Source organism: Desmodus rotundus, chromosome 4 (assembly GCF_022682495.2).
Source record: "Desmodus rotundus isolate HL8 chromosome 4, HLdesRot8A.1, whole genome shotgun sequence".
Classification (NCBI taxonomy): Eukaryota; Metazoa; Chordata; class Mammalia; order Chiroptera; family Phyllostomidae; genus Desmodus; species Desmodus rotundus.
This window is the reverse complement of record NC_071390.1, coordinates 89,592,960-89,617,637: the sequence shown is the minus strand read 5'-3', so window position 1 is coordinate 89,617,637 and position 24,678 is coordinate 89,592,960. Positions and strand designations below refer to the sequence as shown.

The 24,678-nt window shown below is 40.4% G+C and overlaps 1 protein-coding gene across 4 annotated transcripts in view; it reads right to left on the bottom strand.

Annotated features, from left to right (window-relative positions):
* BMPR1B (bone morphogenetic protein receptor type 1B) overlaps positions 1-23,794 on the bottom strand; it is a 349,197-nt gene extending 325,403 nt beyond the window's left edge. For all 4 annotated transcript variants that reach the window (XM_071221262.1, XM_053923237.1, XM_053923241.1 and 1 more), the window contains exon 1: positions 23,655-23,794. The gene's annotated coding sequence lies outside the window, so the exon portion shown is untranslated. The remainder of the gene's footprint in view (positions 1-23,654) is intronic.
* Between the last annotated feature and the right edge of the window lie 884 nt (positions 23,795-24,678).

The following is a 24,678-nucleotide window of genomic DNA, read 5'->3' as shown; positions in this document are numbered from 1 at the left end:
GCATTTAAATAGTTCGAACATATTTTTTAATTCTTTCTGGACAATTAAAACACAACTGAATGAATCATTTCTAAACTTTATGGATGTAAAAGTCTTAGCTCTACCCCAAATAAAAACAATCATGGTAATAACAAATAATAAAAAGTTTTACTTGGTAAAGTGGATTTCAAAATTATACTTCATAACTCAATAAAACTATCAAAGTAGTTACTAAAGGCAGTGCAAGAATGTAATCCAGGAGGACTACCTAGAACTTCTACGAAACAGATGCTACAACCTACTGAGGAGCCATGCGCCAAGGTGAGGCTTGAAGATACTAGAGGGAACAAGAGATAAAGATTAAAAGGCATCCTTTCTTTTTGCTCAAAAGTTACCTTGATTAAGCCTCAAACTGCTCTAAAAATAAAGGGCATTCATTGTTTTTAAAATTACCACAATACAAGAGAAATTTCTTCTACCTCAGCAAATTGTAGAAAGACACAGTGAGAACTTCAAAGTGGACAGTCCAAACGCGAACAATGGAAAACCAGAGGATGGTCTCCAGAGCGCCACCAGGTGCCTGCTTTATGAACAACTCTGCAGAGAGTCAGAAAGGGCCAGGCCAGGGCTGAGCGCACAGAGGAAGAGAAGGAGGAAAGGGCAGTGAGGATGCATCCTCAGCATCCTAACTAGTTCTCCCGCCTCCAGAACTCCAGTACCCTACCCTGCAATTTATCCCTGACACTCAGTAGACTTATTGTGCTAAAACGTGGTATCTGATTGTGTTAGCTCACTATGTCACAACAGTAACAACTCATATTGGCTTTCCTTGGCTTCTATCAAATATTTCATAAGATATATATATGTAATCTACTATACTAATATATTTATATACATAAAATAGAAGTTTATAAAGGATAAAACTAAAAATAAGTATTAATAGAAGTTTTATTATTTTTTCTTATACCCCAACAAACAAGCTCACTACTTTGGAAATCACTATTAGACTCAAGGACTCATAAAGTTTAAACCTTTAAGATCAGGCCTTTATCTGCCACTCAAATCTCACTTTTTTCCAGTTCTCCTATGATCTCAACTTACCAAACTATTTCAATTCCTCAGTGACAGGATGCTTTTCCAATCTTAATAATGCCACAGAAGCTGCCATTCTCTCTCTGGAACAACTCTCACTCCTCCTGCCTCAGTTTACCTGTTAAATTCACATTCATCCTTCACAACACCAAAAGGCTGTGGGGACCACTGCATCTTAGAACAAGCTCTTGAAGCAAAGGTGAACAACTGTTGGCCTACTTCCCGTCTTCCATCTCTTATTAGGTAGCTTGCCACGCCCCCGCCCCCAAGCGTTTTCTCCTTCGTCCTTCCAGGCTGTGCTTCTGGGCAGCTTCCTAGGACGCTACAACCTCTCTTCAGGAGGTTCCCCAGCACTGCAGCTACTGACACTCCTGTCGCAGTGGGGGTGGTGGGGGTCATGGAGGTGGGCAGAAGCCCGGCCTGCATCTCCGAGGACGAGGATGAGACAGAAGAGATAAAGATGAGGTGGCGGCAGAAGCAGGCAACATAGTTAAGACAGGAGATATCCCGGGGCTGCTCTAAAGAAGAAGCAGAGGAAGCTGCTGAGATTGTGGGCAGGTGGGACCCAGAAGAACTATGAGACACATAAATTGGATTTAGTACAATCCCCCCTTTGTGCCACTCAGGTGACTTTCACTCTTAAGACATGCAGACCCCCTGTGAGGAGAAGGCTGCCCCTCCCTCTTCTTCGGGAGAGAAGGTGCAGGTCAGGGTAGTGACTGGCAATCGCTGAAAAAGACGGCCAGGAAACCAAGCTAGAGTCTGTGTGCCATGCACAGCTGGTTCAGTCGATTTGTGTCTGCCATCCCCTCGTCCACCACCTCCCATTTGAGATTCCCTTCATTCTTGACCAGTGGTCTGGGTAGTAGTCTGGGTTGTGCCTTAAGGGGTGACTCGACTTTTAATCCCAAGGGGCTTGAGCTTCCGATTGCCTTGCCTTTGGCAGGCTATGGTTGTTTACACTGTCTATTCCAGTTACCACAGGCAGGGAAGCATCAGACCACAGGCAGAGATGCAGCTCCCTATAGTAACCTTAACTTCTCCTGGTGTTCAAGGTTGACTAGCAGAGCTGAAACTCCCTTTATGCCTGATGGTGCACTGTCATATGCCCACGGTGAACAGGTGGTAGTGACAGCTTCCAGTCAATGGAATTCTTGCTGTTACCCTCTGGCTAGAGGATTCTTCATCCCACCCTCCAGGAATCAGGGCCTCTTTCCCAGCAGAGCCTAAAACTGCAAAAACAGAAAGTACAAAGTCTGCACGTGAGTCACTAGGACTGATGGTAAAGGCAAATCCAACTCCCACCCCTTCGTTTTTAGATTCTTGTAATCTGTACCAACTCAGTACTGCCTACCGGCTACTGAATCGGCACCTCATGTAGTCCGTCCAACCCTACAGAGACGTCCACAAGTAGCTACCTTCGCTGAACCTTTCCTCTACTCCACAGGCCCCTTCGCCCTTCTACCCACATGCTTCTGGGTGTTGCTTGCCACCCCTGAGCGTTCTCTCTTTCACTCTCAAAGCAAATCCTTTCTAGTATTCCTCCCCATCAAAATTTATGACCCTTTCCTCAGTAACATGCTAAGAAAATATGGGGAACATCTTAAGATGCAAAAATCCTGTGATCAAGGCTCAAGTATAAAATACGCTCTTAATCTGAAGTCATGTCTCATGGGGTGTCATGTTGATATATTAGGCATTCAGCCAGTGGATTGAAAACTCAGGTGACGATATTGCCAAGTCTCTGCAAGCAGATGAATAAAAAGTCTCCAGTGGCATGTACATCGATTCCGGTAAGGAAAACTTGCTACCTCTTCCAAGGCCAAAAGTGCCGAAGATAATCCATCTGCCAGCAGGCACTGGCTGGACTGCGCCCTGTCAAGGGCTCAGTGTCTGCCTCTAGAGCAGGGCAGGCATTCAGCAGAAGGGTCAGCAGTGCATCCCTCTTGGTGAAGGGAATGTCCTAGGAAATATAAGTGGTGGATTCTCAAGTCTTACAAAGCAAGTCCTTTCTAATATACCTCCCCACCAAAATCTATGACCCTTTCCTCAATAACATGCTAAGAAAATTCTGACATTTCCACATGTCCTAGCCAGAAACTTTGCTCCCAAGCCACAGTTAAGTACCCACATGATAATGACTTTTCACCCAACAGCATCTTACATTCCATGTCTTACCATCTTTTAATAGCCCACAATGTTCACACAATCCCTGAAAGTACATACTACCTTGCAATTATTTTGACATACAGTATATTTCTTCTTGAGGCAGGGATCCCCCAGTTAGCCTGTGCTAAGGTGAGACCCTACTCAGACTATTCAACCTGAAAATAATGAGAGACAATGTGACAGGTCTCAAGAAGCACAAGCATCAATTTATAAAGCACTAACTTCAGATAACATTACTGCATAGACTCCAACGAAGGGAATGTTATTTTCCCCGGGCCAAGAAATACAGGGAAATTTGAGGTTTCAATACCGTCAAGCACATCCACCCGAATGGCTCTTATCCCCAGACTCAGAGGTCTGCTCTGTCTCCACCCAAGTCCGGAGTTTGACATACGTGACCTGACCAAACTGTCCAGGGCATCTTCTGGGCAGCCCTGCCACCTTTACGACTATATCCTGGGCCTAGTTCTCAGCATAGTACTCTCTGTGGATGCAGGAATGAGTCCCTCTTAAAGCAATTACACAATACAAGACTATTTTCACACAGCACAAAATGATCTTAAATCTCATATTGAACAAAAATTTGGATTAGATTTTTTTTTCCCTTAGGTCCCTTTAGTCTTTGACTTCAAGGATTTTTGCATGAATTATTAGCTTTTTCCTTAAATTGTTCCTATTGTTACAAATTAAAACTTAGGCCTAGGCTGGTGTGGTTCAGTGGGTTGAGTGCCAGCCTATGAACCAAAGGGTCACCAGTTTGATTCCCAGGCAGGGCACATGCCTGGGTTGCAGGCCAGGCCCCCGGTAGGGGGGCACACAAGAGGCAACCACACTCTGATGTTTCTCTCCTCTTTCTCCCTCCTTTCCCCTCTCTCTAAAAATAAATAAATAAAATCTCTTTAAAAAATAAAAATAGAACCATATAATACAAAAATTACTGAAGTTAATTTGCATTCCTTTTGTAAATTTTATGAAATTATGTATCAAAGGTAATGGTATTTGTAAGTAGTAAAAACTCCTGGTTTTCCTTTTCTTAATACAAATAACATGAAGCATGTTCCCACTTTTTCAAAACTACTTCATTGTTTGGGTCTTTCACATTTTGTTTTGTCTTTTCTGAGCCTAATGGAAATTTTGTGAATGTAACTGAAATATTTATTAACTCATCTAAAAATATCAGTAATATTAAGTAGACATGCTGCTGGTAAAATTATAAATTCGAATGGCTTCACTGGTAAGCAATTTGATGTTATAAATAAAAGCTTTTGCATAGAAAAGAAAGATATTCATTAAAAAATCCACCACAGCATTATTTATGATAAAAATAAAAATATAAACAAATGAATCATATTTCAGTTATTAATTAAATATTTTGAAGCAAATTTGATGACAAGAGAAGATATTCAAATATAATTTCAAGCAAAATCAAATAAAATGCAAAATTAAGATGGTAACTTCCCAGTTTTTTTTAATCTAAAAATTTAATACATGAAAGTGAGGAAAATATAAGCAAAATGGTCACCAACAACAGACTCCAAGTAGTGTTTTCTACCATGTTAGTGAGCATGGTTTGATAGAAAATTTAAATTCTGATATTTTTACACAGATGGCATTCAGTATTCTGTCTGCATGAAATATGTCAAGATTCCCTTCCGGAACTAAGAATAAAACACATACACCATTTGGTATATAAATGTATGTGTGTGTGTGTATATGTGTGTGTGCACACACACACACCATACATGTACATGTATACACGTGTGTATACACATACATACACACATACACTGGGGAATTTTTTACTGGAGAATTTTTTAATGTCATTCAGGCAAAGACACAATATAAGAAAATTAGGGCACTTTATGCTTACTGCTGAAGTGAGTAAACTGACCCCAAAATTTACCCAGAATTAGCCTTCAATTCATAATGAAAAGAGCCAGAGAGGGAGGAAGAAAAGAAAAGGTCGGGGGCACAAGGGTCCCCAATCAAGGAAACTGTCTTAAATGCTTCTGATGCATCACTGTAGAAATTTGCCTTTAACATAAAACAAAAAAGAGTTGCTTTATTCTTCTTCTTTAAGTACTTCCAAACACTTCTCTGTTTTTCTTTTCCATAGTGTACAGATTACAAATGTGATGTTTAAAATAATCTTAACATTTCAAAAATTTCAATACAGAGAAAACAGTGAGGAGATAGAAACAAAAGTTGCAAAAGGAAAACTGCTGGACTTTCAGAGAAAAAAAGCTATTAATTTCTAACTGTAGTAATAATATTTGAAACAGATGTCTATCTACTTTCAAATCCAAACTGGATCACGGTTTACACAGTTTAATAAAACTTTAATTAAGGTTCTGCAATAGTGTAAACTGATCATGTCATGCAACTAAACACATGCTTAGTATTAACATCTCTTCAAGCTCCACTAACGTTCAACTTAACCAGACTCTTCATAATTCATCCAAGGGAAAAATGTCATTCAAATTAGTAAGAACATAATTTATGCTCTTATTTCATTATATAATTTTTCAAAGCAAGCATTTGAAATAGAAATGGAAGGATCCCAAATTGAATAGAAAAGGGAAGGAAATACCGGTAACTGTTTCTAAAAGCTTCTTGTTTCTACGTAGGCATTTAACATTTTAATATGAATATTTGTGTCCTGAAAATTTTGCATTTGGAAACATGTTGTAAGAAGAGTATTTGTCATTAAAATTGATTCATTAACTACAAATTTTCTTCATTCTATTTCAGTAGAACACTCTGGTAAAGATACCTGGTAAACTAAGCTGAGAGCCAATGCCACTTAAAGACACCTAAATTAAAGGACAAGAAAGAACATTTACTGAACGATTATTGTATAAGGCAGAGTTCTGGGTGTTCCAGGTAAGTCCCACAACACCCTTACTGTGGAAGTCCTCTTACCAGCCCGTCTCACAGAGGAGGACCCTGAGTGGGAGAGCCAGGACACAAACCTGGGCACCGGCCTCCAGCTTCCAGGGTAGGACACCTGCACTGGCTTTAGTCAAAATCCAGAAGAGGAATTTTTGTTTGTTTCATGGCCCAGAATATATGTTTTAAACAAATATAACAAATGACAAACTTTTTTACCATACGCCTCCATACCTAGTTACAAAGCGAAAGTTGTCACAATAACAAGGAAATAAGGGTTAAAACCATACAAGATAGGAAAGTCAATCAACATTGACCGAGAATAGCTAGTTGTCATGTCCATATTGTGAAACATGTAGAAAACCAGAGAAACAGAATACAGATTTTAGCATCCGATACAGTTACTATGACCAGGATGACAGTTACACTAGTGATTCAGGAAACTGGTCATCACAAGCTGATAGAGTGCAGAAGAGTGCACAAGGATGAAGAGGGCGCAGGCCGAGAAAAGGAAGAAGTCAGTCCAGTGGAATGGGATTAATGTAGCTTCTTAAAGTAAAATACAAATCAAATTTCAAAAGAAGAGAAAAGCACAAGTAAAAAGAATAATAGTATCAGGATGAGAAATTCATAAAGTGATGCATGTTGGGCATAAAGGTAATCAGATTATTTTTTCCATCTTCAACTCAACTTCCAGAGTGGCCATATGAAGGGGAGACTTGCTTCACTCTGCCTCACATCCTTTCTCATTTCCAGTTCGAGAGTTCTAGTGTCATGAGCCCTAACTCATTCACTATGGTCAAGAACACTTTCAGCATTTCTGAAGGACTTCAATTTTTTTCCTTGTTTCCCTTATCTCATAAGAGCAAATAAGTCATGTAAAACAAATAACCCTATAGTTTTCAGTAGAAGCTTCCTGATTCCCATTAATAGCAAATGCTCCAGAACGAATTTCTAGGGGCACTGATAATCTGTTTTCTCAATTCTATTTTACTTAGCGTGATTACGTAAGTACAATTTTACTGTTAGGTTAGATTCTTTCAACACGTACTGACATACTATAGGGAAAGGTTGCCCAGAAGCATGCTGGGATTCAGAATTTTCTATGGAGATGCCCTGGCTAGTGTGGCTCAGTGGACTGAGTACCAGTCTGCAAACCAAAGAGCCGCAAGACCAATTCCCAATCAGGGCGCATACCTGGGTTGCAGACCTGGGTCCAGGCCCCCAGTAGGGGGCGTGCGAGAGACAAGCACACATTGATGTTTCTCTCCCTTTTTCTACCTCCCTTCCCCTGTCTCTAAAAATAAATAAATAAAATCTTTAAAAAAAAGAATTTTCTATGGATAATCTAGAAAATACCATTGAAATCTTCATACATACAAAAATAAGAGTTGAGTGCTATATGAAAATACAGTTGTTAAAAGAAAATTACTAATCAACTAGAAAATAATAATATAGTAAGTGACCTGTATATTTTAAAAGAATATGGATGTTAATTCAGTCCTGGAACAATGTGAAAAAGAATAGTTTAGGAAAATATAGAATGGACATTAATTTCTCATAGAGAGAATCAGTTTAACCGAACAACATTTCAGCATTACAATCCAGTACAGTCATACATGAAAGTGAATTGCTTTCTGAACAAAACCTTTTTCAACAACTGCCTTAAAATTCCTAGAAAATAATTCCATGAAAGTACAGTATTGATTGAGGCAGAATTACTTCCTCCTAACCAAAATTGTTTGTAACCTCCAAATAAAAAGTTTATACGAGATGTAAAATGGTACACAATACAATCTTATTTGTAAGTGTCAGTCTGTCCTGTAAAGAATTATAAAATCTCAAAGGTGATAAGAGTTGGAGGGGGCTTAAATGGTGAATACTCTCTTTTGTCTCTGGAATTCCACAACCACCTGAAGAGAAAAACTCAAACGTGAAACAGTTACAGTGCTGCGCGCTAAGAAACTAGAGCCATACTACAGTTTTTTTTTTTTTTATTTAGTCTTTATTGTGTTTTTTCCATTACCATTCAGTCCCCTTAGACCTCCCTTCCCCCGGTAATCACCATGCTGTTGTCCATGTCCGTGAGTCCTTTTGCACTGTGATAAGACTTGTCAATTTGGGTTATAGAGGCATAGCATTTCAGAGCCAGAAAGACCTTGGAGAGCTTCGCCAATCTTTTATTTTAGTGATCAGTCTGAGGTTCCAAAACTAATTATGGCCTCTCCTGCCTCCCGGTTATGTTCTCTTTTCAACACACTACTTGCCTCCCCCCTTCCCTGAAAGAGAGAACGGATGCAAAAAGCTAAAATAAGAACAATAAATGTACTGAAACATATTACTCTATGCCATTCATTACTATGATGAGAAATTGCAAAACAAGAATTATTTGACCTGAGAAATGAGAACACAAAGAAGACTTGAATTATATAAGATTATGAAAGTTAAAGTAAAAAATAATCAACTAGTCCTTCCTTATTATATGGTTTCATAATAGAATTATGAAGGGTCATTCAATGATACAAATGGCAGGTAAAATTAGAACAAATAAAAGGAAATACCCTTGGCATGCATAACAAGCCTTCAGTATATACAAGCTTGCAGAACCGAGGTTGCATTGTTAAATCCAGTAACATGATTTTAAAATAATCTGGAACATTAGTGAAGCAAATATCTGATTATTTATGTTCAACATAAATATAATTTTCCATAATGGAAAAATTGTATTTTGGAATATAAGAAGTCACTCCAAGGAAGCTTTCTATTTGTTACAAATTCTAGTATAGCTTAGTATGTTCTTGCAATATTTGCATTCTTTTGGAAAATCAAATGGTGATTATTGGGCTAGCAAAAATGTGTTGATTTAGCATATATATTATTTTAATATTAACTTGTTTTAATTTGCCATTCTACTTTTAATGGCTAAATCTATTTTAAACTTTGCTTTCCCCATAACACTTTAGTTCCGTGCAAAATACACATTTAAACTGGTTATTTGGGAAACCAAGGTTTCTTTTTAATTCAATAATTCTGGCTCAACTAAACTCCAGGGCCATAGCCAACAGACCCCACTGAATTTTGCCCTTCAAACACAATGGTGTTAATCATAAAACAAACAAAAAAAGAGGCCTTATGAGTCTCTGCAGAAAAGATCCATGAAAAAGACACGAAGCAAGCTGTCCGACTGGCAGGCAATGCCAGTTGGGCAGGTGGCAAAGCAGCCTGGAAAACCACTGCAGACATTTCCTCTCACTCCAGCACCTTCCGACAAATCGAAACAGAGGAGATCGAATATAGGTGACATCTCTCCTACACATGATGATGTCTGGAGTGTTAAATGTTAGGAAACAAAATGTTTACAAGAGTTTCAAAATCAAACTCTCCTTGAAGATTTTTATTACCTTTTTCGTACATACCTCTCGGCCTCTGGCAACAACTGAACTTTTGCCAACCCCCACAGTTCAATGTTTACTATTGAGATATTAGATATAACTTATGGGGCTTCCTTCAAAATAATTGTTTAAATTTTAAAATGTCATTTCAGATAAACTGATCCATTTTAAATGGTCTTTTTTTCATCATTTGCATGTCTATCTTCTTGGCAAATTAAATGAGCTACTTGATTTCCAAAATTCACTAAAATATGTCACTACATTTAACCCATATTAAATGCCCATATTCTCTCTCTCTCTCTCTCTTTCTCTCTCACTCACACACTCACACACACACGCCATGTGGATGAAGTGGAGTCCCATTTCAGTATATATGTGGTAAATCTGCTCTAAGAAAACAGTGCCAGTACTCTCTGTATACAAATAATCCATAATTGAACTGACTGGGGGGAAAAAGGAGAGATTATACCATTTAAGGTTCTAAAATATATTTTTCCAAAGTTTCAGAACACGTTCTTTTTTTACCCATCTCTCTTCTCGATATACGATCAATAACCCAAGCCTCTCTCTTAAGCACTCTTCAGTGAGCAACCTTCCTCTGCGCTCTCTGGGCACTCGCATGCACTTCCCATGTCACACGGTTGTGGCACACAAGTCCCTTCCTCCCCCCCGGAGCTTTCCAAGCTCCGGAACTCTCAGGGCCGAGTGATGGTCATCTTTGTATCACCAGTAACTAACACAATGTCTGGCTCTAACAGCACTCCAACGTTTAAGTATGGGTTTAGAATCAGCCGGCCCTATATTAGAATCCTGGACTACCGCCTGGGGAGCCTCATCAGGCCTTGAGTTCCTTCCTATGTAAAATGGGAGGACAAGCACTACTTTGTCAGTGAAGATGGGACTATTCAGCACATTGCCTGGACCGTAGGAAAGACTCAATAGGTAACCTCTTTGTTATTTGCTTGCTTATATAGTTCAACCATCCACATTAATGCTAAATTTCATCTCTTTTATCCAGAGCCTTTCAAATTTGCTCAATTTAGTGTTATAATTATTTCTTGGCAAGTTGACAAATCTGTGAGGCCAATATATGCTAAAGTGTAAGGTCACTGAAAAATTCAGCAAACAATGGGGCAGGACTAGCTCTGATTATTTTTCAAGGGTAGTCATGTGTTGCCAAATTAAAAGCTGAGTAGAACCTCAAGGGAGAAATCAACGGATGTAATCTACTCCATTTTTTAAAAAAGCCCTTGACAAGGTACTACCACAAAAGTTATTAAAAAGAACTGAGTCACCATAGGATTAAGTGAACTTTTACTGGAGAAACAAAGAAGACAGTGAAAAAAGGCATTACTTTGGCAGGAAAACTATAAATAGGGAAGGTGCTGGAAATGGTCTTAGTTAACATCTTTATAAATGATGTAGAGAGGAAATGTAGATTAAATTTTCCAGGTCTGTGAAAGATACTAAGTTTTTCCAGTACGTGGAATGCCAAGTCAGTGGGATAACCTACATGATTTCCAAAATTTTATGAGTTACTAGGGGGAAAACATCAAATAAGATTCAAAGTGGAAAGCTATAGGGTTATGCATGTAGGAGAGGAAATATATAGACTGTACTTCTCAGGATAATAAGCCTTAGTTATAACAGAAAAGAGCTTAAAAGTCACTGAATTAATGTGTTCCTGTAACCAACAAAGCTAACAACGGCACCAACGGCACTCAAGAACAAAACATGATTCTCATCCTATTTAAAACCACAGTTCATCTCTACTTGAAATACTGCATATAGTTCTTATGTAACACAACCTAGAGCTCTGAAAATATCTGCTGCTGGGTAATTAAAAAAAAAATTACAACTCTACTCCAAAAAAGGGAAAAAGATTTAGAAACCAAGGAAAATACAACCAAACAAAAATAAATGATCAACTGGACTACAGAACAGGCCTATGAAGTAAAACAAGAAAAACCAGCGTTCTTTGAGTCTAGACAGGTGAAGACTACCCGGAAGTGTTATAGGCATCCAGACTCACGGACTGCGCGCAATGACGGAAAATACGGACAAGACAGATGCTGAGCTAAGGAAGGGCTGCTATACTGCACCTGCAATACACAACTTGATTAATGAATGGAATAGAAAAGTCAAAAAAACAAGAAATTCTAATCAGTTCCAAAAGAGAGCAGTGGTTTACACTGAGGAAAACTAAGCTATTTAGAGGATATAAAACTAAATTTTAAGTGAAATCACAAAACGCCAATCCTATCCATCCCTAACGTATCGCCCTGATGGTGCTGTCTAAAGACAGAATAATGGGCTGGATCGCTTTGGCACTTCACAAATGTTCCCATCGACTTACTTTGTTTTTCTCGTATTCAGTCTGTCTGGGCTCTGCATTTACTTTTTGATAGGGTATTATCTGTGATTTTAAACATCTTTCTCCTTAGAGCAAGACACAACTCTGTCTTTGACATATATGGCATAACGTTCATTCACCTTGCATAAATATTTAATAATCTCATTTGGAAGAAAGACACTATTCACAAGCTAAAGATGTAAAATATTATTGTTAAACTACATTACACCTTCCAGGTTTAGAAGAGCTGAGCCAAAAATGGAGTTTACAGTCTCACGCTAAGTCAGGCTGCACGTTACTAACTAAGAAGAAAAATGTTCGAGAGTGCGTAACAGCTTTCAAAACACAATTATAAATACATGGAATTTCGAGTCAAGTAAGAGCTAGACAGTGTGTGGTGAAAACCCCATATAATAAAGTTACAGATTTTTGTATACGAGATTGTATAAAGGAATGAAATTGTCTAGGCCCAAGTAATACCTATAATAGATTTCATATACTAGATGTCTGTGCCATTTTTTTGCTTCTTTTTTTACCTGTGCACATCTGTTTAAGTGTTCAAAACATGGACATTTCGTAAAAATGTTTTAAGTGAAATTATGTAATTAAATAACTGATTTCATAACAAAATATAAACATACCTTACTGTTATTATCTATGATGTTATTAAAGTATTTTAAGATCATGTTTATAGAATACCAGTCATCATTATGTTAACTTAGTCAAAACTCCAATCCGTCACAGGATGGTAAGCTAGTAAGGACTCTGGAAATACTCCAGAGGTTTGGGATCATAGAAATGATGATGTTTTAACCACCCCCGCTTTGGTTCAAAAAAAGTAGTCAGAGGAAAATGCAATCAAGTGCAAAAGTGAGAGAGAAAAAGTGAAGGCAGAAGGGACGCGAAGGAAGAAGGGAAGTGAGGGAAGGTGGAGAGTAAAAGAGAATGCCATAGACGCTCACGTATTCATAGGACTAAGAAGAAAAACAGCAACAATTCTAACACTCAGATTATGGCAGACAATGCAAAGGGTTTTAGTTAAAAGCTAAATATGTTTCAAAGATCTTTAAACTGCCAAATATTAAGTAGTCCAGAAATAAAGGCATTAAGTTATAATCCTTGTACTGAGCATATAAAATGTATTTCCATGCTGTGGATCACAAAGATTAAATTTTACAGTTAAAAAAGTTGAAAATTGAGTTTTGGGTAAGCAATTTTCCATTCCTTCATGGCTTTGGGAATCAACAGATTACAAGGTAAGGGAGAATGCAAAAAATGCAAGTGTGCACAGTCTTTGATGTGCCTGAGATACAGATTGCTCCCAGGCAACAGACTGAAAAGAAGCTCTACATTATTGGCCATTTTTGACTTTATTTTATTCTTTTTACAAAAAGCAGCACCTGCTTTTACTGGTGAAGGTATCAAAACTTAAATTCTACAAAACATTTTTTGGAAGAAGTTAATGTATGTAGAACTTTTATCTCAGCCTTAACATATTCCACAGAATGCTGAAATTATAAAATAGGTGATTTTATGTTATAGAATTGAAATTTTCTTATACCATCTATATATAAGGAGGCAGCATACATTATTCCATAAATATGCATAATTATGGGGTAGGAAATGCCTAATTTGCCTACAAAAATTGCAAGGGTTTGATGACTAAAGCGAGGAGTGAATCAGGTCCATTGAGAATTACTAAGAAAAACATAATCAAACATAAATGCCACAGAATACAAAGATCGTTTTCCAAATTGATTCCAGAAACAGCTCCTAGGTAAATTTCCATGAAAAGCTAATTTAATTCAATTAAACAGCATAGCATGGTTTTCCTCTTCAGAAAGAGTTTAAATATTTTAATTTGCTAACAGATGTTAAAACAAGTGTTTTAAAGAGTGATTCATTTAATCTTGAGTGAGATGAGGATTCAAAATTGCTGAAAAGCTCTTATGAATGAAAAAGGACTTTCCGAGCAGGTATCTTTTAATCATCATGACATCCACCATTTATGCAGTACACAGAGTATAAAACCTGCAACCATTACTATTTTTAAAGTCCTTTCTTACATACTGCCATAGAAATGTAATACTATTTCCTATTCAAAATATAGGACAAGATAAAATACTTAGAGACCATGCCTGTCCTCAATATTGGTATATTATGAGACCCCTACCTCCAACATGCAATGGAGGGAACAGATACATCATTTAAAACTTAAAATAATCGTTGTATTTGCCCTGGCTGGTGTGGCTCAGTGGACTGAGTGTTGGCCTGTAAACAGAAAGATCGCAGGCTCCACACCCAGTCAGGACACATGCCGGGGTTATGCGCCAGGTGCTCAGTAGGGGGCGTGCGAGAGGCAACCGATCGATATACCTCTTGCACATCAATGTTTCTCTCCCTCTCTTTTTCCCTCCCTCCCCTTCTCCCTAAAAGTAAATAAATAAAATCTTTTAAAAAATAACAGTTGTATTTGTTTTGGAATAATTCAGGTTTCCCTGGATAACTTTTCCTAGTTAATCTCAACATTATATAAGTTCGCTCACAATTACTCCGGGTGAGTAAGTAAAGCCTCCAAACCAGACTGGTCATGGATTCTTATGCGTCCATCTGGCTGCTGGCTGGAACACTGGAATGACTCATAAAAATGAAGCAACCTGAGGTCACCTACTCCAGGTCTTTTAAACAGAATTGCCAACTGCTTACCAGGTGGTTCCAATTTCCGAGAATACTTAAAATAAGAGAGAAACTCATTCTAGATACACCATTTTATTTTCATATTGTCTCTGGCCACAGAACTTGGTAAGTTAAGGAAGGAAGCTCTTTTGAAATGCAGATTACCAATCATCTGAAAGCCCGAATATTATATAAATAAAGTCAAGGGGGAAAGAAAATGTAAGACACAAAACCATATTATATTATACTCTCAATTTTGTAAAGAAAAAAGGACCCAAAATGTTAACGGTGGCTATTTCTGTGTGGTAGAAGAGTGAGTGATTTTTATTCTATTTGTTACAGTTCCCTATAATTCCCAAGTTCATGCTAATGAATATGTACTCTTTATTATTACAAAAAATAACAATAAGTAGCTTTTAAGAAAATAATATACACTGTAAACCTTGGGCTCAGTGATCCCCAGACGATACTAGTATCTATAGTGGCAGAAAGCCTTTCCCTGGGTAATGAAGAAAAACATTCATTTTACCTCTAAAAAGAAAAAGAAAAGAAAAATTTTTAAACAAAAAAGAACTGGATTCCCACTATATGATAGGTGCCAGGTTTAGTTATTTGTATCCATCTTTTCCCAAAGTGAGTTTAAGGAACATTATTAGTCCAGTGATATGTGAAGGGAAAACTACAAGTCCTGTGGTCAAACACCCCTTTTCAGGACTGTCACGGTGCACGTTAATACAATAAAGGCTCAGAGAAGGCTTGCAGTTTTAAAACATCAGCAATTCCCAGATTGCTTTTATTTACTTATCAAATGCTTCTGTGGTGTTTTCTATGTGCTTGGCATTGTTCTAAACACTTTACAAATATTCGCTATTCTATTCTTCACATAAACCTATAAAGTGCCCTGGCTGGTGTGGCTCAGTGGGTTGGTTGAGTGCCAGCCTGTGAACCAAAGGGCCTTGCTGGTTGGGTTCCCAGTCCGGGCACTTGGTTACAGGCCAGGTCCCCAGTAGGGGGCAGCACGTGACAGGCAACCACACATTGATGTTTCTCTCCCTCTCTTTCTCCCTCCTTTCCCCTCTGTCTAAAAGTAAATAAATAAAATCTTAAAAAAAAATAAACCTTAAAAGTAATCACTATTTTTGTCATCCCTATTTTAGAAATAAGGAAGCTGAGACACAGAAGGTTCAGTAACTCTGCGAAGGTCTCACAGCTAACAAGTGATAAAGCCAAAATTCAAAGCCAGGCCAACTCCACAGTCCCCACAATTACCCAGTAGGCTGCACTGCTGCCTATGGATCCTTCTTGGCCTGCCCATACACCTGAAACTCCACAAACCACTGTACTGTGGAATACATTGCGAAACAAATGCAATCAAGTCCAACATACGGTTATATGTAAACTGCTGAACTGATTTTGTCAAATAGCTCATACTACTTCAAACTCTAGTTTTTCATTTAATATGTGACAACACAAAAAGAACTACCAGTGGTATTAGGCCTAAAAATTCCTGGAACGTGATTACTAAACAAGAGAAGTTGGTTAAATCATTTTCCCTCTCTGTTGTTTAATCAATTTTATCAGACACCATATGCTGAAGAGTTATGCAGAAACAAAGATATGTGTGACTTAGGCCATTCCTACACTCTCAAATTCCAAGTGTCTCATAATTTCCAAAGGTTATTTTTATAGTGGGATTATTGGTCATTTTCATTTTATTCTTCACACTTATCTAACTTTTAACAAATTCTAGCCCTGGCTAGGTAGCTCAGCTGGTTGGAGCATCATCTGGTACACCAAAAGGTTGTGGGTTCGATTACCCATCAAGGCACATACCTAGGCTATGGGTTCAATACCCCACTGGGGTGTGTTCACAAGGCAACCGATCAATGTCATTGTCTCTCTCTCTCTCTAGCTCTCTCCTCCTCTCTCTCTCTGCCTTCCTTTCTCTCTAAAATCAGTAAACATATCCTCCAGTGAGGGATTTTTAAAAGCTAATAAATACAAGCAGCAGGGAGATGAAGAAGCTTGAGGTTTTACATTAAATTATTATTCACTAAATATTATGTTTCAAAATTAGTATATTAATATAGAATGATATTGTCAATGCATGGTTAATTGAAAAAAAATAAGTAAAAAAATAATATACATAACCTTACTTTTGTTTAAAAAATGCGCAAGACTATTCTTCAATGGTGTATATATACACATATATTTGTGTGTATATATATCAAAATATTAATTTTAGGTAACGGTTTAAGGCAATTTACTTTTTGTAGGCTTACCTGCAATTTCTAACTCTCCTATCAAGAAGACTTATTGCTTGTATCATTGGGAAAAGATTTTAAAATTCACGTGTGAAGAGCCTGCATAAACAGATGCAGGTCGACAAAAGCCACTTAGAAACGCCCCTGCCTTTCAGTTGCTTGTGATCTCAAGCAAACGCTAGTCCTTGCTATTACTCCCTACACTGCACCTTTTACGTCCTTCACAGCCCTAATCATGTTATTGATTTGTAGATATTAAGTTCAGTTTTCTATTTCCTATCTCCTCTGCATTCCTCATCCCAAATAAGGGCATTTTTGTATCCCGAACACCTAGGACCATCTCTGGCCATAAAAAGTGACCCCATAAATAGGCACTGCATTAATGAATGAATAAAAGAGTGAGTGAAACAACCAAATTACATATGTAGAAGGTACACAGGCTATCAAGTAAGAAGCTGAAAGCAATAAACTGATCAACAGAAAAGTGCTTCTGTAATAACAACTTGGATTTTCAGTGCTACGGTCAAGTTGATAGGATTACGTATGTAATTTGGGGTGGAAAGCAGATGACCAACAGAAGTAAGGAGGTCAACTGCTCTATCAGTCCAAGAAAGTTGCAAAACGAAGAGGCTTTCAAAAGCTGCATCAACCGAAAATGGGACCTTCATTGTTATAACTTCTGAGAAGTAGAAGAGAATGTATTTACAAACAAACAATTTAGTAAGTACAGGTAGGAGTGTAAAATAACCTAAATAACAACAGAGTAAATCAGGATAGTAAAAGAAGAGCTATTGGAAAGATTACTGGAATCTAGGACAGAGTAATACAGGGAAGGTTCCCTTAAGAGAACAGTGGACACAGGCGGCCAAAGTGGATCTAGCAGGGAAGGACGCAGGAAAGTAAATACCCTCTCTCCACCCTCCCTCTAATCCCCTGCTGGGGTTCCCCAATGCCCTAAGCCATTGGGAAATCGGCAGCTCACCCAGGCAGCCTGGTGGGCAGAGAGCATAAGGCAGAAGTGGGTCTGGAGAGGCCAACGGGAAGAACGTGTGAGGTTTGAGCAAAATCGAGTTTCAGAGGTAGAGAAGACATTCGGATACAGACGGGACTCTTGACTAACTGAAAAGGAACTAAAAACATACTGAAAGATAACTACTAGATACATGAAAATGTGACACCACGTTGTCTGCAACCCCATTTGAGGAAAGCTCTACATTCTATAATACGAGGACCAGGAGGATCCACCCCAAGTATGTGTACTATTGCAGCTAAATGGTTACTGGACCACAGCAGAAGAGTAGCTTGTTCCAGAAAAAAGAACAGATGATAATTTAGTACCTTTTATAGACGGTCGTAAAGTGTATTAGTTAGATAAAACTCACTGATTTCTATCAAGAGATTAATTTAGACAAAGGCACCGTCATTACAGACTTCCTTGGAATCGCTTTAGATTCATAAATCAACAAATTAACTAGTGACAGATGTGTCTGTACTTGTTTAAGTCCATATCTATCTAACGGCTATAAAAATGACAAAATTGTTTATCTCAAGACAGCCAGGCAAGAAATGTTATAGAGATATATTGGATTGTATCTTTTTTCCTTTAGCCAATAAGTAAATACAACTTTCAGAAAAATCATTTTCTTAACTTGCTACTTAATATCTTCTAAAGTTGAAGGCACATGGAGCCATATACTTATTGGAAGGAAAAATAAAAGTCAGCTGAATCAAAACTATGGGTCTTAACAGACTACATCCAACAACATTCCACAAATATTTACTGAATCCCTACTATATACCAGCTCATCGCAAAGGACTGGGATGCAATGGGGGGGGGGAGGGGAGTTCCAGATCTAACACCGGGATTTTACAGTGAAATCTTTCAAGAAACATGTGAAGTTTTCGAAGCCGATGGGTAGAGAAAAATGACACTGGAACCTGATTAGAGAATTCTGATTTGCCTCCTTTCCTTTGTAACCAGAACACAAACTTTGTGTGACATCTGGGAACTGTGAGGTACTGAGGTCTGCAATTTAAAAGTAAAAGCAACTGTTGAACCAGTGGGTTACTGTAATGCAGATCAAGGCAAAAGAGGAAAAAAAAAAAAAAAAGGAAGAAAGAAAGAAAAAAGAAAGGGGTGGGGGGAAGCCTGATTCAACTCGGTGACTCATTCAGTGATAAGAACATTGTCTGATCAGCCTCTCCCGGTTCCACCCCTGACCAAACCACCAAACTCTCAGCGAGATCCTTCTCCCAGCCTCCCACATCGTCTCCCTTCAGACATTCTTGCTCACACTATAGACAGACAGGCTAAGCCAGATGTGCTCACTTTTCAGTTTAAAATCCTCCAGGGCAATTAACTAAAACGTACTTTGAGTCAAATGCATACTTCATAACATGGGCCTGGCTAGCTCCCTGACCCCATTCCCACCATTTCCTCTGACTGCCTGCCTGCAACGTGCACCCAACTCGCTGCTCCTCTCGAGACAGCCTTGATGTTCCCTCTGCCAGGAAGTTCTCCAGACCTTCGTTGGGATGACTCTTTCGTCTTGTTCAGAACATCCTTAGAGAGGCCTTCCTTGGCCATCCCACATAAAGCAGCCCCAGTCACTCACCGTCAAATCACCCTATCTTGTCTTACTCATGACAATTTCACTACTGGAAGTGACCTGATGGGTGTGCTTATTTATAATCCATCGGGTTTTCACTCTCTCGAATGCAAGTTCAATGTCTCTGAGTGTCCTCAAAGTATGTAATAACGACAGGCAGAGAGTAGGCACTCGAACATTTAAGTAAAAATGAATGTGATTAAGATAACCAGCATGTTAAGTGGATGCTCTAAAAATCATGAAAACAGATGATTGTCTGATGTAAATTATGTATTATCTTTTTTTATCATAATACTATAGATGAGCTGCAAAAAAATACTCAGGCCTGGCTGGTGTGGCTCAATGGATTGAGCACCAGCCTGCAAACGGGTCATGGGTTGGATTCCCAGTCTAGGGCACATGCCTGGGTTGCAGCCAGGTCCCCAGCAGGGGGCGCGCGAGAGACAACCACACCGATGTTTCCTCTCTAAAAAAAAAAAAGTCTCTTAAAAAATATATTCAGAAGTGTCATAAAATGTCCCTCTTGTCCAGCCCTAAATCTTCATTCACTTCGCTTTCCAGATTCGTAAAAAATTTTAGTTTTCCTCAACTTTAATCATTAATTCCAGGGAAATGACTGTTAAATCTTATTTCTACCCTGGCTCCTCCATCCCCTGAGTTCTGGCCTGCATTTATATACGGCAACACTTCGACTTCAATTTCTGCCATTGTGTCAAATCTAGCGTATGGAAACCTGAAATGAGTATCTCTCACGCAAAATCAGTTTCTTCTTGTATCCTCAATACCTTTCTCACACATCCTCCAGACACCCAGATTTAAAAGCTAGAAATTATCTCGATGATATAACTCAAGAACTGGAAGGAAGATTGGTAAACATCAAGTGAAGTGGTCTTCAAGACTTTTTAAAACTGTGGTAGCCTTTTTCAAACAAGCGCTCACAGGGAAGTCTGATATGTAAAACAGATGAATTTGCAGTTGGTCCCAGAGTTACCCCTGTGGTCTCTGAAGAGCAACTTCAAAAAGAGCCCCTAATCTGGTCCAAACTTCCCTTTCTCCCCACCCCCTTCAACACACAGGCAGAAAGTTATAGAAGAGAAAAAATTAAGTCTCAAGAACTTAAACCTTCTTTGCAGGTAGAAATAATTAGTCTGCCGAAGATTACACAGTACTCAAAACACAAAAGCACTTAGAAATCAGTGTTCTAAAAGATATATTACCTCCACACACACATGTAACCAACGATGACCAGTTATTGCAGACTGATAAATTTCATAAATGACTTTTACTGGTTGGCATGAGAAGAAATCTTCAGTATTCAGGTAATAATTGTTAGCCTCTAAGAACAGATTTATCCACTTCTAGTGAAAGAAAGCAAGTATGGGCCCAGTGAAGAGAAGTGGGGCCCAGGGAAAATAACACAAGGTCTCAGCCACACAGCCCATGTGGCTTCTCTGTCTCTTTCTGAGCACGGTTTTCCAACTCTTTGGGCTTCATCTGCTTCATCTTTAATATTAACGTGTGTGATAAGGTGCTTTCTAAGGCTCTTCACATCCCACGGTCTGTGATCTGTGATTACTCCATGCTAAAGTATTTCCCTTAAGCTACTACAACTACAAAGAATTAATATCACAAGTCAGAGACAAATTGGAAGAGAACAAATCATCCTTCAAGGGTTTTTTGAGTATCTCTCATATGCCAGGTACTCTGCTGGGTCTCCAAAATTCAGATAAAAAAAGGAAAGGAATACTATCCCAGCTCAATGAGAAAAAGCCGAGTGAGGAAGAGCCACACAAGTAATTATATAGCAGAGAGGTGAATGCTGAGAGAGATGAGTTCAGAAGCACAACAGGTAGCCATGGGGGGGCTTATGAAAACCAGGAAAGGCTTTGTTAGGTTGGAGTAGGAGACAACTGACTTCATATTTAGACGATAACTACGAGTTGAGTGCTGAGGAAGAGTGGAGGTTGCTCAATGTACCAAAAGATACCACATTATAAATTGCCTTATAAACACATAATAAAATCAGCATTTACTCTAATAAAAATAATTTATCAGGCCATTTCACACACAGTGTTCAAAGTGTATGTGAAAAACATTAAGTCAATCATCTTTTATTGTACATTATTTAATGACTGGAACATTTTGGGGGGCTTATCGTATGTGAACATGCCATGAGGAGAGGCAGCCCGTCACTCGTCACTCGGGGACAGGACCGAACAGGGAGTCTCAGACAGCCCTGCTGGGCCAAAGGCTGCACGGCACCTGGCGGACAAGGTGGCAAAGCCCCCATAAAGGGTGATGATTCACTAACATGACATAAATCAAGTTTTTAACTCACCAAAAGCTAACATTTTGATTTAAAATCACAAATCAGTGCCATTAAAATTCATCAGCGGACCCCAGCACATGAGTAATGAGATCATATCAACTTATATCTTGTGACCAAAAGGAAAAGGTGGTTTTCTAAATGGCAATTCAGATTGGACAAATAACACACTGTATCAAGTTTTGTAGCCCTGGGCCATATTTGGCTAAAAACAAAGGTACATTATGCATGACTAAAGAAAACAGTGAAAATCAGAGCAATTAATTTCCCAGCTATGTTTCCCATAAAAAACCATCACTACTATGATTTGCTTACAGCACACAACCCTATTTTTTGCATCGTACAATGATCTAAGTGTATAATAACATACATATTTCACTAAGATGTAATATCCTTCAAAACATCCTTATAGTGAAAGTTTTCCAAAGAAAGTATTGATCTCTGGAATGTCTCATGTTTTAAAATTACTGACAAATCCTTTCCTATTTTCTTTGCAGTTAGAAATAATTCTTTTTGATCAACAGAGTGTAAAGAGGTATAAGAGTACAAAGACTGACTATTTTCGTAAAGACAAATGTACCATTTGAAACAGGACATTTCCCATAATTTTCCCCAAACAATAATTAGGAGAGTTGTCACTAGGATCCTAAAAACATATGTAAAAAAAAAAGATATGAGTTGGCCTCAGTTTAATATAGCCAGAAATTTCCATAAGTGCTTTTTCAAATTATTTTCAAATACTTCCTAGCTTAGTCCTCCTCATCAGTGCTGGTACCCTTTGTGTTTCTGCCCGGAATTGGGGGACCTTCTCCCGGGCGGCCGTGCTCCCCCGCAGACAGGTTCGGTGCCTGCTCCCGGCACGTGGGGGCAGTTAGGCAGCCTTCTTCTTCCGTTTTCTCTCCCGGACACCTTGGTGGCTGCTCGGCGCTGCCCTCACCTTGGTGGGAAAGTGACTAGAGCAATTGCTCACAACTCGAGGAAGCCACAGACCCCCACTCTAGAGAAAACAAACCCGAAGGACCCCGACTCCGGCAGGAGCGGAGGCTCCAGGGGTCAAACGTGGCCCCAGGCAACTCCCGCAGGACCGTCTCCCCGAGTCCGAGGGCGGGAGAGGCGAGGCGACGAGGGGCGCAGGGGCCGCCTGTGGAGCCCGAGGTGCGCAGGCGGGACCGGGGAGACGGGGGACGGGGGACGGCGCAGGGGCACCGAGCGCGGGCTGATGCGGGCCCAGGGAGGACCGCTCAGAGTGCGGGGACAGAGGGAGGCAGAAAGAGAACAGGGGAAGAGATCGGAAAAAACACGGGACGTGACAGGGAGCCACGGCCGGAGGGGAAGGGATGGCAGCCGCAGCGCAGCGCGAGCGGGGTCCGGCCGGGGGCCACCCCGCCGCGCGTCCTCTGCGCCCCCAGCCGGGTCCCGGGGGCTCCCCAGGCAGGTGGCTCTGCGGGACCTGGGAGCCTCGGCGCTGCGCCTCCCCGAGGCCGGCTCCCCGCCGCGGCCCGATTTCGATTCCGATTCCCGGGCTGCGCTCGGCTGCCCTCCCGCCCCATCCCTGGGCCGGCGCGCCGACTCCCCGACTCCCCGACTCTAGGACCCCGGAGCACGTGTCCCCGCGCCGCCCACCGCCCGCTCCTCTCCCGCTCTGCACCGGCTCCCGCTTCCCGGCCGCGCCGCCTTCGCACAAAGCCCGGTCGGCTGCCCTGACCCCGCGCGCCCCGCCCGGAGCTGTGCGGCTGGCGCCCTCTGCCCCCCGAGCGCCCACCCCGTGGGGGGCAATGACGCGAGCCCCACGCCCGCCCGCCCCCCACCCCGCACCCCACACCGCCCCTCTGCCCGCTCCACTCTGGTGGCTGGACCGGCTCCCGCACGCGGGGACCGCTGCGGTGCCCTCCCGCCTTGCCTTACCCCGCGCAGCGCGTCGCTCCGGCAGCCTGGTCCTCGCCGCCGGGACCCCGGCTCGCGCACAGGCCGTGGGCCAACTCAGCGCCCCGCGCTGACCGCCGCGACCATCAACTTCTGGCTGCAGTGGCCGCTCTGCCGCCGCCTCCGGACTTTTTTCCCTCTGCAACTCGGCTGCCTCAGGAATTTTTTTTTTTTTTTTTTTTTTTTTTTTTACTTGCCCTCTCCAGCTCCCACTAGTGATTGGAGACTGAGAGCCAAGTACTTAGAGGAGGGATTACACTTCTCTACGCACTTGGACAGCCCAGCGGTGCTGTCTGTGTGAGAAAGGGTGCAGGGACCTGGAGTGGCCTGAGGGCATCGCGCAGTCCCCGGCCCTGGGTCAGCGGTGAACTTCCCCAGCGCGCTCAGCTGCGCGGAGCACCACCTCCGTTTCCATCACAGATGCTCTGTTCGTGTGCAAAAAAAGGTCTTATGAAAAACTGGGTGTAAAGAACAAAGATTCGTGCTGCACAGGGAGAGTGGGAAGGGTGTCCCAAAGATGACCTAGTATTAGGGGACTGAAACTTTCCACGGCCATTAACACTGGAGAAGTTGATGAAATGTTGACACGCCTCAAAAAAATACATGTGTACGTCAAATTGTATCTGCAGTTCTGAACGGGGAGTTTAGGAACCCTGAAATATATAGTTGGGCCTCTTAGTAAAATGAAAATTTCCTTTCTTGAAATATCTTGAAACTTTAAAAAAAAACCCACAAGCAAACAAAAACAAAAAATTCCTTCCACTTGTATTTGATGAAATTTTACAATTAGTAATGTTTACTTTGGAAAAGTATATAACGTCTTTACTTTGTGGTCTCCTTGCTAAATCTTTAAGTGTTGAAACATTTTCTAAGAAAGTGAATGTAAATTAACCTAGGCTGTGGTCGTTCCGAAGACTTGGGGAGAAGAGCTAGCCTTTTAAAGTCTGCCATTTGCCAACCCCATCTCCCAGGGAGCGAGCTGATGACTTCCAAATAATTTTTTCCT